The sequence below is a fragment of the Lycium ferocissimum genome, chromosome 5, assembly GCF_029784015.1.
Source record: "Lycium ferocissimum isolate CSIRO_LF1 chromosome 5, AGI_CSIRO_Lferr_CH_V1, whole genome shotgun sequence".
NCBI lineage: Eukaryota > Viridiplantae > Streptophyta > Magnoliopsida > Solanales > Solanaceae > Lycium > Lycium ferocissimum.
In genome coordinates this window covers 64,100,414-64,114,931 of record NC_081346.1, presented here as the reverse complement: position 1 = coordinate 64,114,931, position 14,518 = coordinate 64,100,414, and positions in this window count along the sequence as shown.

Sequence of the window (14,518 nt, the reverse complement as noted above, 5' to 3'; positions counted from 1 at the left end):
TCAATTTTGAATTGCAAAAATTAAAGACCGGTCCATTTGAAGGTCAAACCGTGCAATTACTTCTAAATTGACTCATAAGAGACTTCTTAGAATATAAATATTTTTTAAAAAAGTACTTTTCGTTTAATATGTTATATATAGACATAATACAAAAAGTTCTTTTAATTATATTTGGTAACTAAACAAATTGCAAAAACAGAAAAAAATATTAAAATTTCTAAGAGTTGGGGGTCGGTATATAACTAACTGTATATAGTTATCTTGTCCTAATTCATTTCAATTCAGTTCAAATAATTTTTGAGCGAGTATTAAATCCAATACAATCCATCCACTTCACATGTCTAATTTAATGAGCTCAGTTCTTCGTGGAAGAGCAGATTAGGCGGTGAATAAAAAGTTCCTTCTTCTTTTCCCTTTTTTTTGTGTTTGGAGAGATAATTATATTAACTGCAGTCAAGTCATCGATATTTACCTACGAGAGATAAGTTGGTCGAATTATGTAGATTCCACAAATTCATTTCTTTTGACTAGAACGTTATACACATAAAAAAGTTAAATATATCTTATCCCTTCCGCTTTATTTATGCGTCTTAATTTATTTCAGCAATAAATTTAAGAAAAATAAGAAAGACTTTTGAATTTTATGATCTTAAATTATAGATGTGTGTAGTATTTTAAATTTCCTTAAATTTTATTGGAGTTAAAAAATTACTAAATATGAAATTCTTTTTAAAATAAAATAAATGTAAGATGCATGAATTGAACTGGATGAGATATTAAATTACCATGACCGAGTATGCACTCCTCTCTGTATATGTTCAGTCCCACATTGGTTGTGAGAAAGGAGATTAGACTCCGTATATGATTTTGCGCAATCATCACCAATTGAGCTAGCATTTGAACTTAAATTATGATATCAGATTCAGGCTCTCCTCGATATATTCTTTATAAAATATTAAATCTCTATCTTATAATTTCCACGCTGGATTGGTGAGTCCCACATTGACAGTGAGACAGAGAGATTGAATTCCTTATATAATTTTAGATTATTCTTGTATACATGACAAAATATAACTTAACACATGGCATGATGAGAAAGGAACACATGGCGGTTGAAGGTGAAACGTTGATTAGTAGTTTAACTTAATTGGAATGAGAGACCCCGGATAAACCCGGAGTAAACCAGCCAAAGCAATTGTCTCGGGTCATTAATGAAAGATGAACGTTATGTGACCGGTCCAGCTTCAAAGCATACATTATGATCTAGAATTAAAACAACATTTATTGTTTATTATTACTCATTATTAGAATTTAATCACGGCCTACGTCTTTGATGTATTTGTACTATAAAAGGAGCCTAAAGGCTTCTCTAAAGCATCATCGAATAACAGCTACTTACACACATTCATACTGTTCAATCTTTCACAATTAAGCTCACTTTATCATTCTTTTGTACCGGTTTACTATTAATTCTGCAAGGCCAAAGCATACAATAGTTCCATCGGAGGAAAACCTATCAAAGGATTCTCTCCAAGGATCAACTAAGCCCAGGCTTATTTAATTCATTATTGCTTATAATTTTTTACTAATTTATTCATTTGATTTCTCTAGTAATTATTAGCATTTTTATCACTATTTATAACAAATCAAATCACATATTCTTTAGACCACAAACAAATTTAATTGTACTCTTTTTTAGGGTAAACAGTTTGACGCCCACCGTGGGGCTAAGGATAATAGTGATATTGCTTTGTTGCTCTAATTACTTTACTTATCACTTTTTAATCTCTGTTACCAGGTAGTTTTTACCAATGACGAACACTAAAAACCAAGTTGATGGAGTATTGAACAACGCTAATGCACAAGAAAGAGATCCGGCAATAGGAGAAGTCAGGGCGAGGAATCATCAAACCCAGATTTCCCCTCGTGGATCCAAGCATGGGAAACGATTTAACTCCTAATGATGAGCAGGAAGAAGAAGTAGCGCCTGCAAATCCGGGGTTAGCAAAGATCTTGGACCTGCTGGAAAAGCAGCAAAAGGCTACTGCTGATTTGCAAGCAGGAAGAAATAATGTTGAAACAAACTTACCCAATACGAATTTCGAGCACGAAGAAAGCAACAGTGAAACTCAAGGTGAAAAAACGACACCAGACATTATGCAATACTAGGAGGCCCTTTCCAATCAACTAGAAAAGAATGAGAAAGAATTAAACAGTTGATTGGATTGGAACGAAAAAGAATTTAAGGCGTTCAATTTCAGGACAGACCAGATTCCAGGAGCCCCTCCAGTACTGAAGGGACCAGATTCAAAGAGATATGTGCAGTTTCCGTACCCACTAAGCGCAACACCTAAATTAATCCCGAAGAGGTTCAAAATACCGAGTCTACCCAAATATGATGGAACCACAAATCCTCAAGAGCATGCGATCGCATACACATGTGCCGTTAAAGGGAATGATATGCAGCCAAACGAGGTTGAATCCGTTCTATTCAAGAAGTTTGGTGAAACATTGTCTAAAGGGGCAATGACTTGGTATTCATTACTTCCGAAGCATTCGATTCATTCTTTTGATATACTTGTGGATGCTTCTATCAAAGCACATGCTGGAGCAACGAAGGTGTCAGCAAGGAAGGCGGATATCTTCAAGGTTACTCAAGGCGATCTTTGAGTTGCTTCGTGAGTTTGTTATAAGGTTCCAAAAGGAACGGATGTTATTGCCGGCCGTCCCGGATGAATAGGCAGTAGAGGCATTTGCCAAGGGATTAAACCCTAGAAGCTTGAGCGCCTCGTTGAAATTAAAAGAAAGCCTATAACAATTTCCCGTTACAACATTGGCGGATGTTCACAATAGGTATGAATCAAAAATTGGAGTGGAAGATGACCAGTTTGGCTACTGGCTGGATCAACTGGCCGAAGTCGGAACCATAACAGACCTAAAAGGAATGCTGATCATGATTTCAGATTTGGGAAATAAAGATACCAGCCGTATGATCAATAGGGAAGATCATGTTCAAGACCAGAAAGGAACCGAAATAATCAATATGGGAGGCCAAATTCTGATAGAAAGATCAATTCAAGTCAAAATAGACGGGGATTGCAGCCCAAATCTGCAACCGTGGATTTAGTTACAAACAATATTGAAAATTAGAGGTTATCAGAATATAATTTCAATGTTGATTTAGTAGAGTTGGTCGCAACAATAAGCAATATTGATGGTGCGAAGCAGCCCAGACCAATGAGATAAGATCCCAGTCAAAGGGATATGAGCTTATTTTGCAATTACCATGGAACCCATAGTATCGGACCGCTGACTGCCCTCAGGGATGAGGTTGCACGGTTGTTAACAGACGGCCACTTAAGAGAATTTTTGAGTGACAGGGCCAAGGACAATTACGGAAAGCATAGGGATTTGGTTAAGCAAGAGATTCAGACCAAACCACGTCATGTTATCAACATGATAGTTGACGAGCCCGAGAAAACCAAGGAAATTCCTCCTGGTAGAAATGATGGGGTGTTAGGAGTTCGCGAACATGAACGAAAGAAAGTAGTGTCTATTGGCAGCAAAAATGTGGAAGAAATTTCACCCCGACCTTGGTGATTTCCGCTTTGATTAATAATTACGAAATTTTTGGAGTTGTCGTTGTTCTGAGGAGTGCGGTGATATTTATTTAGTGGGGAGTCATAGAGCAGTTGGTAATGATGGGTGAAATAGAACTATCCAGAGAAATTGAGAAAGGAGTTCTAGAATTGTTAGTTGTCACCGGAGGCGGGGAAAGGAATACAAAGTTTCGAGTAGTAAATGGAGGCATAGATTTCAATATTGTCTTGGGGAGACCTTGGGTTCAAGATACAAATGTCGTGATCGCATCTTCACTCAGACGGTTGGAATTTCAAGCGTTGGAGGGAGTAGAGTTCGTCCCAGCGAAAAGTTTCGATGAATGGAATGCCTGATAGTGGCATAGGCAAGGCGGATTTATGGATTAAAAAAAATCGATAGATAAAGTGAGCAGAAGGAATGAACAAAGGAGTATTTAATCGGATAAGGTTACAGGGGTAGAAATTCGTACCAAATTATCGAAAGTCAATATCATTCGAGGTAAGTTTTAATTCTTTAAATGTCTTTTCTAAGAAAATTTCAACATTTATTGCAGGAGCAGAAGGGAAGTTGATCCCAACAAGAAATGAGTTCGGAAGCAGGGGAAGGTTACAAAATTACCCGAACTTAGAAAACACGTGTTGAACTCTTTTTCTCTTCGTCCGATTTTATCCCTGAAAAAAATGAAAGGATTTTTCCGGCAAGGTTTTTAATGAGGCCGCAACAAATGTGCAACCTTGAATAAATTGGATTGGAGGCAGCAGGAAACCAGAAATGATTCAAAAAACTTTCAAGAAAAAGGAATCTAAGGCGAGATACTGGGGACTGACGAAGGAAATGTCATAAGAAGTCAAAGCTTTTAAATCAAAAGAATGATACAATTTTCTTAGATAACTGTTGGCCAAACTCTAAGCCGGCCAGTCAAAAAGTTGTACAAATTTGATAGATTTATTTCCTCAAAAGTTTAGTGTTACAATAAAAGGGAAATGTATCAGTCAAGTAGACTTTTTTTCTCCAAATAAGATTGTGATTGAGAGTTATACATGCTCAAATTATACACAAATTATAAGTTTGCACTTAAGCAAATAATGCCCAAATGAATTAGAGATGTCTAATTCATTAGCATAATTATAGGACCTTATTCATGAAAAGAAAATTGAGTCGGAAGTATCATTCCCAACCAATAAAGCAAATTCAGAGGTATTTAAACCCGAGATAATCAAATTCAGAGGTATCTAAACACGAGATAATCAAATTCGGAGGTATTTTAGTCTAAGAAAATTAAGTAAAGTAATATTTAAACTTGAGGGAATTATTATCCATGTGGAGGTATTTAGCCCGGATGATAATAAGATAACCCGGATAAGAAAATTAAAAGAAGAAAAGAAGCAAATGTGGAAATTATCTGCCCAAGTGCAGTAGAAGTGTGAATGAATCGCATATACACTGCTTTCGCAGTAAGTATGGAAGATTTTGCTTGATTATTCTCGTATCTTTATTTTGTCATACATTAGAATAAGAAATAGTTGCTAGAATTGTAAAAAGAAGTGTGACAATAAAGTAGAGTGAAGAATCATGTTTATTGAAATAGAAGTTAGGAATAAATGTTGGGAAATTAAAAAGATACGACAAAAAGCTCAAGGTAAGTACAAAAACTGAAAGGGTTATAATGTATCAGCAAGCTACTAGTCTCAAACTAATTATCACTCAAAGCATCTACTAGTCTCATCACAATTGGAGTAAAAACTCTTCCTATATGGTTATGGGAGAGTTAGCCTACAAATTTCCTCTTCAAACCCCTCCGGAACCTTCTGCGAGGATGAGCAGGGAACAACTTGGCAAGTTCATCAATAAACAGGTCAAGAAGAGCATCAAGAAACTACACTTCTTAAACGTTTTCTTCTTTGGCTGCTGCCCAGCAACCTCGCCTTCATATTCTGTTGAGGTAAAAAGCCTGAGGAAAAGAAGTAGCTATTGACACCTAATTTTTGACCTCCCATAATTCTATTTTAATTACCCAGAATTCTTGAATATCAAACGGAGTGAAATATGTATTTTTATAAGTCAAAATGTTTTTTACAAAATTGTTTCGATAATATTTTGCCATTTCATTTGGCAAAATAACTCCCAATATGTATTGTAAATCATTTGGAAAATAATTTACATATTTTTTATAATTAACATGAAGCACTTGCCAAGATTAATCAAAAATATTTTAAAATAATTATTTAATTAGTTGTTAAAATTATTGAAGGTCTAATTAACTAGTATTTTACTCCGTTTAATTCAATAAATTTGATTAATTAAATAAATAATCATTTTTACCCCTCAAATTTTAGCCCTGCATAATCAATTTGCATTTGTGTAATTTTTAGATTAATCATAATTAATTAAATGCTTAATTATGATTATATTTGAAAATTTGTTCTTGTGGGATTAATTGCGGCTACAATTGAAATAATCGATTGTTGGTTAATTGTGGCCTTAGCGGAAATAGTTAACTTCTTGGTTTAAATCAATTGAGGTCATTTTTTGTAAAATTAGTCTTTAATTGGATGATTAGATTAATTGTGGCCATAATTGAAATAACCAATCTCATGGTTTATAGTCAATTAAGGTCCTAATTACAAGATTAAGTCTTTTACATAATTAACCATACTTATTAGTTTGATTAATTGGTTAATTGATTGTATTTAGTCATAATTGGAGGGATAACATAATTAATTTTCTTAATTGTGGTCATTTATTAAATCAGTGATTAGACCCTGCATACATATATACGCATATGTACACCGATGTACACACACACACACACACACACACACACACACACACACACACACACATATATATATATATATATATATATACATATCATGTATACTCGGGTATATGCGATAATAGGGCCGCCCCTTTTTTTAATAGCCGAGCCCAGTCCATTTTGAACTAGACCCGGCCCAAGTCGATAAAATATATAAGACTTTGTCTTATAACCAAACACCCCTTTGGCCATTTCATTCTTCACCAGCCAGGGTTTAGAGAAAACCCTAGCGCCGCCTGGAGGCGACTGCCTCTCTCTTGCGTCAGTCTTGCCATTTCTGGCAAATTTACAAGTGTACAACACTTTTTCCAGGTCTGGTATAGTCGGATCGAGCGAAGCAATTAATGCTTGCCTCTCTCGCTCTCCACCGCATCAACCAAACAAGGTATAACCCTTCTTTTCTCTTACTTTTTCTGCGATTCATGGTCAAAAAAGGACGAATCCCTTAATGGGGTTTGTCTTAACCTACTTTGAATCAAGGACTCTCATTGGTTCACCAAGAAACCAACAGATTGACCACAATTGAGTCAAATCCGACCCTTGATATGTTTATCTACTTGAATCTTAGCCATTAAATGTGGTATTGAGAGAAGCAATTATGAGAATTGCAAAAAATCGCACATCGAGTATGAGCTAGGGTTTTGATTTTTTGGGGTTCTATTATAGAACCCCCAATTTGCATTTGACAAGGACTCGAACATGGAATATTAAACATATTCACACAAAAACTCGAATTACCTAGGGATTTTGCATGTTCTTCTTTGAAACCTTTAAATATTTGAGTTAGTTTAAGTTTTAAATCTTTGTTTTCTTTTGATTGTGGCTGAGTTAGGGATTTGAGGAGCAAAAGGATCTCCAAATCTATTCTCGATAAGGGCTGCACTCAGAAAAGCTAATATTTTATCCTTTTAGTTTCTTTTAGTCTTATCTGTTCAGTTGATATTAGGCATTAGTTTAGTTATGTTGTTAGCTTGGTGTTTATGATTGCTATTGGTGATTAATTTATAAGCATGTTTGGTCAAAATTTTGTTCTGTTTAGTTGATATTAAGCAGTAGTTAGTTTTGGTGTTGTTGTTAGCCTGTTGTTTATGCTTGCTATTAGTGATTAGTTTATAAGCATGTTTGGTCAATATTCTACTCTGTTGAGTTGATATTAAGCAGTAGCTAGTTATGGTGTTGTTGTTAGCCTTTTGTTCATGCTTCCTATCAATAGTGATTTAGTTCATAAGCATGTTGTTGAGTTCAGTTCATAGCTTTTGTTTATCTAGCTAGGGATGATGCTCAAGTGTTTATATGTTTAAGTTAATGATTATCATGTTATTTGTTTTCAACCTAAGAGGATTAGTGTTTAATGTTGGAATTAGAATCTGGAACTATATAATGATTTGTTAAGCATAGGAGATGTGGAACATCAGGTTTACTTAATCAATGTTAGATGTGTCATTTTTTGTCAGTCTTTTATGTTTGAATGATAATATGATCCCCTGTGTAAACTTGGTTAGTCTCTTTACTGTTAATATATATCTGCAATTAGCATTGATTGTTTTGGTTTAACCTAGTCTTGAATTATCAGTCTTAGATTAAGGTCTAATGGTCAATGTAGTATGCTGAGTAGTTTAGCACAGCTATATTCAAATTCAGTTGGGGTTTAGATGTTGCATATAGTTATTTGACTTCCAAGAAATGCTTATTTGATTTCTAGTGCCACAGTTTATAAGTGTTCACATGCCTTTACTTTGCACAATCCTATCATCAGCATGTTTAGAGTACATTGGGTTCATTGATTTGCTTAAGTATCTAACTGCCTACTCTTTTAATGACTCGTGAGAGTTTTTGACAAAGGTGTTCAATATGTTTCTTTGAAACTAACTGTAAAGAATCCTACATGTAAAATGAACTTGAAATAGTATCTTAGAGACTCTGACATGCTTGTTTAGCATGATCACTGCCTTGAGTTGTTTAATATTGAGTTAATATGCCTTGGTCTCCTATTTTGGACATCATTTGTTGATCTTTTGTTGTTAGTCTGAAGTCTTCCATGGTCCATGACACATCAATGATGGCCTGGGGTGTTTTAAGCTACCTATATATGTTTGTATAAACTGTTGTGCGTCTGTTGTGAAAGAGATTATTGAATAAACTATATTGATATGATCTTTGTGAAAATTTTCCATAGTTGTATTCATCCTAGAACAACACAAGTGCTATTTATTTTGGTTTTAGGCTATAGAATATTTATCCATGTTATTGAAGATTGACATAAACAGTTGTGAGCCTAATAGGAATCAAATGCATGAGATATGATTCATGTGTAATTTGATATAATTTGATATTTTTTGATTAAGCATGCTATATTTCCGACTAATCCGGGGCACTTTTATGCTTTGCCATCGGGGTTTCCCCGGTCGATGGCTATTGTTTGCATGTTGATATCTTGAAAGGGTTAACATGCTATATTTCCGATGCACTTTTATCCTTTGCCATGTTATGTGCTATTGTCATGTTGATATACTTGAAATGTACATGGCATACATGGTCTGTATACACTTCTGCTTATACAGGAGGGTATATCGTGTATATCGATAAGGTCTGGGGGTCATCCTCGATTTAGATATGTTAATGTGAATATTGCTTCGGCCCATGCCTATTTTCATCTATTATGTTGTCACTTAAATGGGCCTGTTCCCCCATGTTTTAGTTGATTCGTGTTGCTACTGACATTTAGGCCTTGCCCCTGCGTGTTATATCTTTATGGACCTATCTGAACTCTTTATTTTGATTATTTCATTTAGTGTAAAAATGCATTTGATTTATGCCTGAACCTTTCTATGTGGTTATCCTCTCTTAAACCTGATTAGTTTAGTCATTTAAGGCCTAGATACTTTCTATCCCACTACCCTTCTTTTTCCCTTCATGTTGCATGGGATGAATTCTTTGAGTTGCTTCTTTTTGAAACCTGTTGGGCCTGAGGCCCAACCTTCCTTCTTTGATCGGGTCCGAACCTGAGTAAGTGAAGCAAATATGTCGAAGGCCCACCTATGGGTAAAAATAGGCAACTTGTGGGCTTAGGTAGGCCCACCAGCCTAACTCTTCGCCTCAAATGATTTTCCAAACTCGGTTAATTCCTAAGTGTAAGCATGAAAATTGGTAATTTAACTTTGTTACAAACCTTTTCAAGTACAAAAAATCAGATTTGATAATGTGATTAAGTTAAGTGGATCTTTTAAGAAGCAAATCATATTTTTGGGCCTTATGCCCTTTGTGAAATCTAGAAAAACAGAATGGGCTGATAAAAAATAGTTTTTGGGCCTTAAGCCCATTATTAGACCATTTGAAAGCGAACTGCATAACTGATTTTGCCGTTGGGCCTTAGTGTTAAATTGGACCGAAATGGGAATAGACTTGAGGATTATTTGGACTACAAGACCACTTTGACAAAGGGTATTTGCAGAACTGAGGTTAATTGGAAGTTGAAGATTCAAAAACTTCAAAACAATAGCGACACTTTTCTTTAAAATGGTTTAAACTTGGGGAAGTTTTCAAAAAGGAAACAAGACTTTTGGGGACAAACGCCCAAACCTAAGGCTAAAAACAAGCGGATATATACTTGGACCAATTTGAGATAAGTTGTCTTAGGTAGGAATATAGTTGACCCAATTGAGCTTCAATAAACTAAAAACGGACATAATAAACTCTTCTATATACTTATACTATAAAAAAGGAGATATACTCCGCTTACTTTCCCATATATGTAATAAAACTTACAAGAACTAAATTCATATCATTAGGACCAAACTAGTAGCGACTCTACTCGGGAAAAATCCTGAGTGTGTCTTGGTCCGGAAATGAAATGAGTTGAACCCTTATATGAATCTTAAACCAAAAATCCTTTTTTCAAAGGGGACGTTTTTGCCAAAAAAAAAAATAGAATTTATGATAAGCATGATAATTTTGCAAGAAAGGAAATACTTTAAGCAAATAATCACAATAATCACACATTGAAACTCGAAGGTCAACCGTATTCTACGGATCCTTAATACTAGGGTGCTTAAAACCTTCCCTGGGGGATCACCAAAACCCTTACCTCGAACTCTGGTTTAAAAGGTTTTTTCTCTTATTTTGATAAACCCTTTTTACCCGATTTTCCTAATTTTCATTATAAAATTAGGTGGCGATTCTAAAAATACGAAATCCAATTAGAGCACCAACAACCTCTTAGTAGCTTTTATGTACCCGCGTAAAAGTGAACCGTAACAGTAGCTACGGTGAATAAACGGAAGAGGATTGATATGATTGTACAAGGTCCAAAAAGTAAAAGTGGACGCTGAAACAAGTTATTATTAAAAAGAAATAGAAATGTGCTTGTATGTCGTAAAAATTGATCTAGCCATGTTACAGACCCGCCGAAAGGGCCAGTCCCATGATCCGCTTGGGCTCACAAATAAAACTTGGAGAAATTCCATTAAAAAGTTGACAATTGCTAGAAACAAAAAAGAAGAATGGAAAAAACAATTTGATTATAAAAAATTTAGAGCAAGTACGAGGGCTAAGTGTCTGGAGCAGCTCCAGTAGCAGGTGGTGACCCAGAGTCTTCACTCCCTAGTCTGTCCACTTCAGGATCTTGGATGTCCTCGAGAGCCATCTCCGCAGCCTCCAAGTCGATTTCCTCTTTAAGCAGCGACGTAGGAAGATCAAAATCAGGAATGCTTGCCTTTTCGAGCCTATCCCTCCAAGTTTGTAGAATGGCCAAATCATGACGAAGACGTAATTTTTTGTATTGGGCTCAAAGATAGTCCCGGGAAACCTCAATACTGAAAAGCTGGCCCCGGATGTTCAAATTCTCCTCAAACCTGGCAGGTTTATTCTGAAGACCTACATATAAGGAAGTCAGAATCTGAAGAGAATTTCCCCTGTCCCTAAATGAATTAGCCGCATCTTCCAAGTGTATTCTCAGGGAGGCCTGGAGAGAATCAAAATCTTGAATCTCAGCCTGCGGCTTCTCAACCTTAGCCCTTAAACAATCGTTATCTTCCTGGAGCTTGACCTCGCCACGGGAGGGAGAAATCGATTGTACAAGTTCGCAGTGGAGGTGGCAGCCACATGATTCTGATAGAGGAAAAAAAAAAGGGTCAACCGGGAACACCGGGGACTTGTGAGTGATTTTACAATGAAGATAGAATAAGTATGTGAAGAAATCGATTGGCCAGGTGAGCCAGTGAAGATTCCAAACTGACAACCAGAGGTTTTGAACGTGGAGATGAGCCCGAAGTTCCAACTTCAACTGGTGGAATAAAGCTTCTCTGCGATGGTCCGCATACTAGGGTAGCAGGGCTTCCTGAACACAATTCAGCATAAGAAACCTTGGGCTCCCCAAATGCTTTGCTGGATCATCAAGCAAAGGGTCCTAGGGACTACCAACCTGAGGCCGCTCATCGTCATCATCAATAAAAACCACCCTGGGTTGAGCATCCTATTGTGCTTTGCACCACGCTGCCATAAGCCGGCGTCGGATCTACACTCTAGAGCCAATTCCTACCGGGGAGGTTGATGCATCCTTTGGATTACTCTTTCGGATGGAAGAAGCAGCATTGACAATGTTTGACAAGGCAATTTTTCGAGTAAGGACTCTGCAGGAAGTGTTCTATCTCACAAGAAGACCTGCAAAGAGAGGATGAATAAAAAAGGGGAAGAAAGAAGAGGTGTGAAGTCATAAAATGAAATTGAGCTTTGCATTCGTGACTTTTTCCCCTCCACCAATCGGAGGTCATGCTTTTCCAAGATCGCGTCATATTAGGAGTGGCACGCAGTAGTGCAACGACCCTACCTACTCGAAAATCCCGACTAGGAATTCAGGCTCTACAGGAACCGCTATAAAATAGCATAGATATAAAGAAAAAAAAGAGGATTAAGCAAAAAGAGAAACGGTATTATAAAAAGGGGGAGGGGGGAGGGGAAGTAGTAAGGGACTTGCGAGTGTTATTCCATGCCTCCGAAAATGGCTCGGACACAGAACGATGAGGGTGACAGGTCCGGATCATCACAAACCTATGAAGCCATCCCTGATCAAAATCATCTTCCGGATTGACCAAGCAGCATCTACTAAGAGGATACACGTAAACCAACCCTCCTCGGAATACCCGAGGAGCATATAAGTGCATCAAGTGGCCTAGGGAGAACGCAACACCGCCCCGTCCGCCATAATTTGAATATAGTAGACCAGGTGGCAAATTAAGGAGTAGCTTGACTGATACAAACCCGGTATCGGCAGCAAAAATCTTCAATAATTTGGGGAATTGAGAGGTTGAAACCTATCGCAAAAGGATAGGTGTAAACCATGGAGAAACCTTCGAAGTGATGGTTCATCCTAGCTTCAGAATTAACTGCAGAAATTTCAACTTCGGGAGTGAAGTTGCAGTCCTCTCAAACTTTGGGAATAGTATCAGCAGTTATGAAGGATTCCATTTCTTCGACCGATTGATGGTGGTCGACTACGCTAAAATCTTCATGATACTTAAACCCAGCAGGGAGGATACGACAAAGGAATTAAGATCAACTTCTTGGATTGTTGGTGACATTAGGGCTTTCCTAGAACGACGTCCAGGTGATGGAGTGTTATTTTGAGAAAAACGATTAGGGGATGAAGAAGTAGACATAGCCAGAGTCTTTGCGAGAAAGGAAAAAAATGAAGATAAGGAAGATTTCAAGAGAGGTTTCTCTCGTTTAAGCGAAGGAAAGATTTGGTTGAATTTGGGCTTGATCTCTTGCCTTATACACACTTAATTGAGGGAGAAGAAGTGTTTGATATTCAAAGGGGCACAACTTTCCTGGAACAACATGTCAGTCATTGTAATTGAAAGGTTGTCGGCGCTTCGATGTAAGAGCATTGAATTCAAATTCGAGTTGCCTTTTTGCATAAACCGTCGGGACGATTCATTTTCCCGCCATTAAGTGCAGATAGGTCCAGTGACGTTTCAAATCCACTCTCCGGTGTCGTTTGTCTCCAACGGAGAGTAGAGGGACTATCTGTTTACATGACAAAAGATAGCTTGACACATGGCATGACGAGAAAGGAACACATGGCGATTGAAGGTGAAACGCTGCTTAGTCGTTTAACTTAATCGAAATGAGAGACCCCGGATAAACCTGGTACGGTAAACCAACCAAAGCAATTGTCTCGGGTCATTAATGAAAGATGAACATTGTGTGACCGGTCCAGGTTCGAAGCAGACGTTACGATTTAGAATTAAAACATCATTTATTGTTTATTATTACTCATTATTAGAATTTAATCACGGCCTATGTGTTGATGTATTTGTACTATAAAAGGAGCCTAAAGGCTTCTCGAAAGCATCATCGAATAACAGCTACTTACACACATTCATACTATTCAATTTTTCACAATTAAGCTCACTTTATCATTTTTTTTGTACCGGTTTAACATTAATTCTGCAAGGCCAAAGCATACAATAGTTCCACCGGAGGAAAACCTATCAAAGGATTCTCTCCAAGGATCAACTAAGCCCAGGCTTATTTAATTCATTATTGCTTATAATTCTTTACTGATTTATTCATTTGATTTCTCTAGTCATTATTAGCACTTTTATTCACTGTTTATAACAAATCAAATCACATATCCTTTAGACCACAAATAAATTTAATTATACTTTTTTTTACCACTAAAATTATTTTTTGGTTAAATTAGCCCCATAATTCATACATAACTTACTTGATAGAGAAAGCTAGCTTAGCCAGCAATTCGCATACGAGGAAGTGTCGTGTAATCGTGGTACCCCCCGTCTCAAAATATTTATCGCATTTTTCATTTGCGCGTCCATTAAGAAAACATTTATAAGGGTAGCATTTTGATTATTTTATCCTCTTAACATATTTCATTATGTTCTTTCTTCTCAATAAGTATTACTCCATTGATAATGAAACCTCTTAAATGTTGGTATGTGAACTCACAAAATCAGCCCAATGATGTAATTAGTATAAGGGTAAAATATGAAAAAGCTATTTAATTTTTATCTTGAGTAAATAAAATAATAAATATTTTGAGATAAATACTTTTAATAAGGATGACAAATATTTTGATAAGGA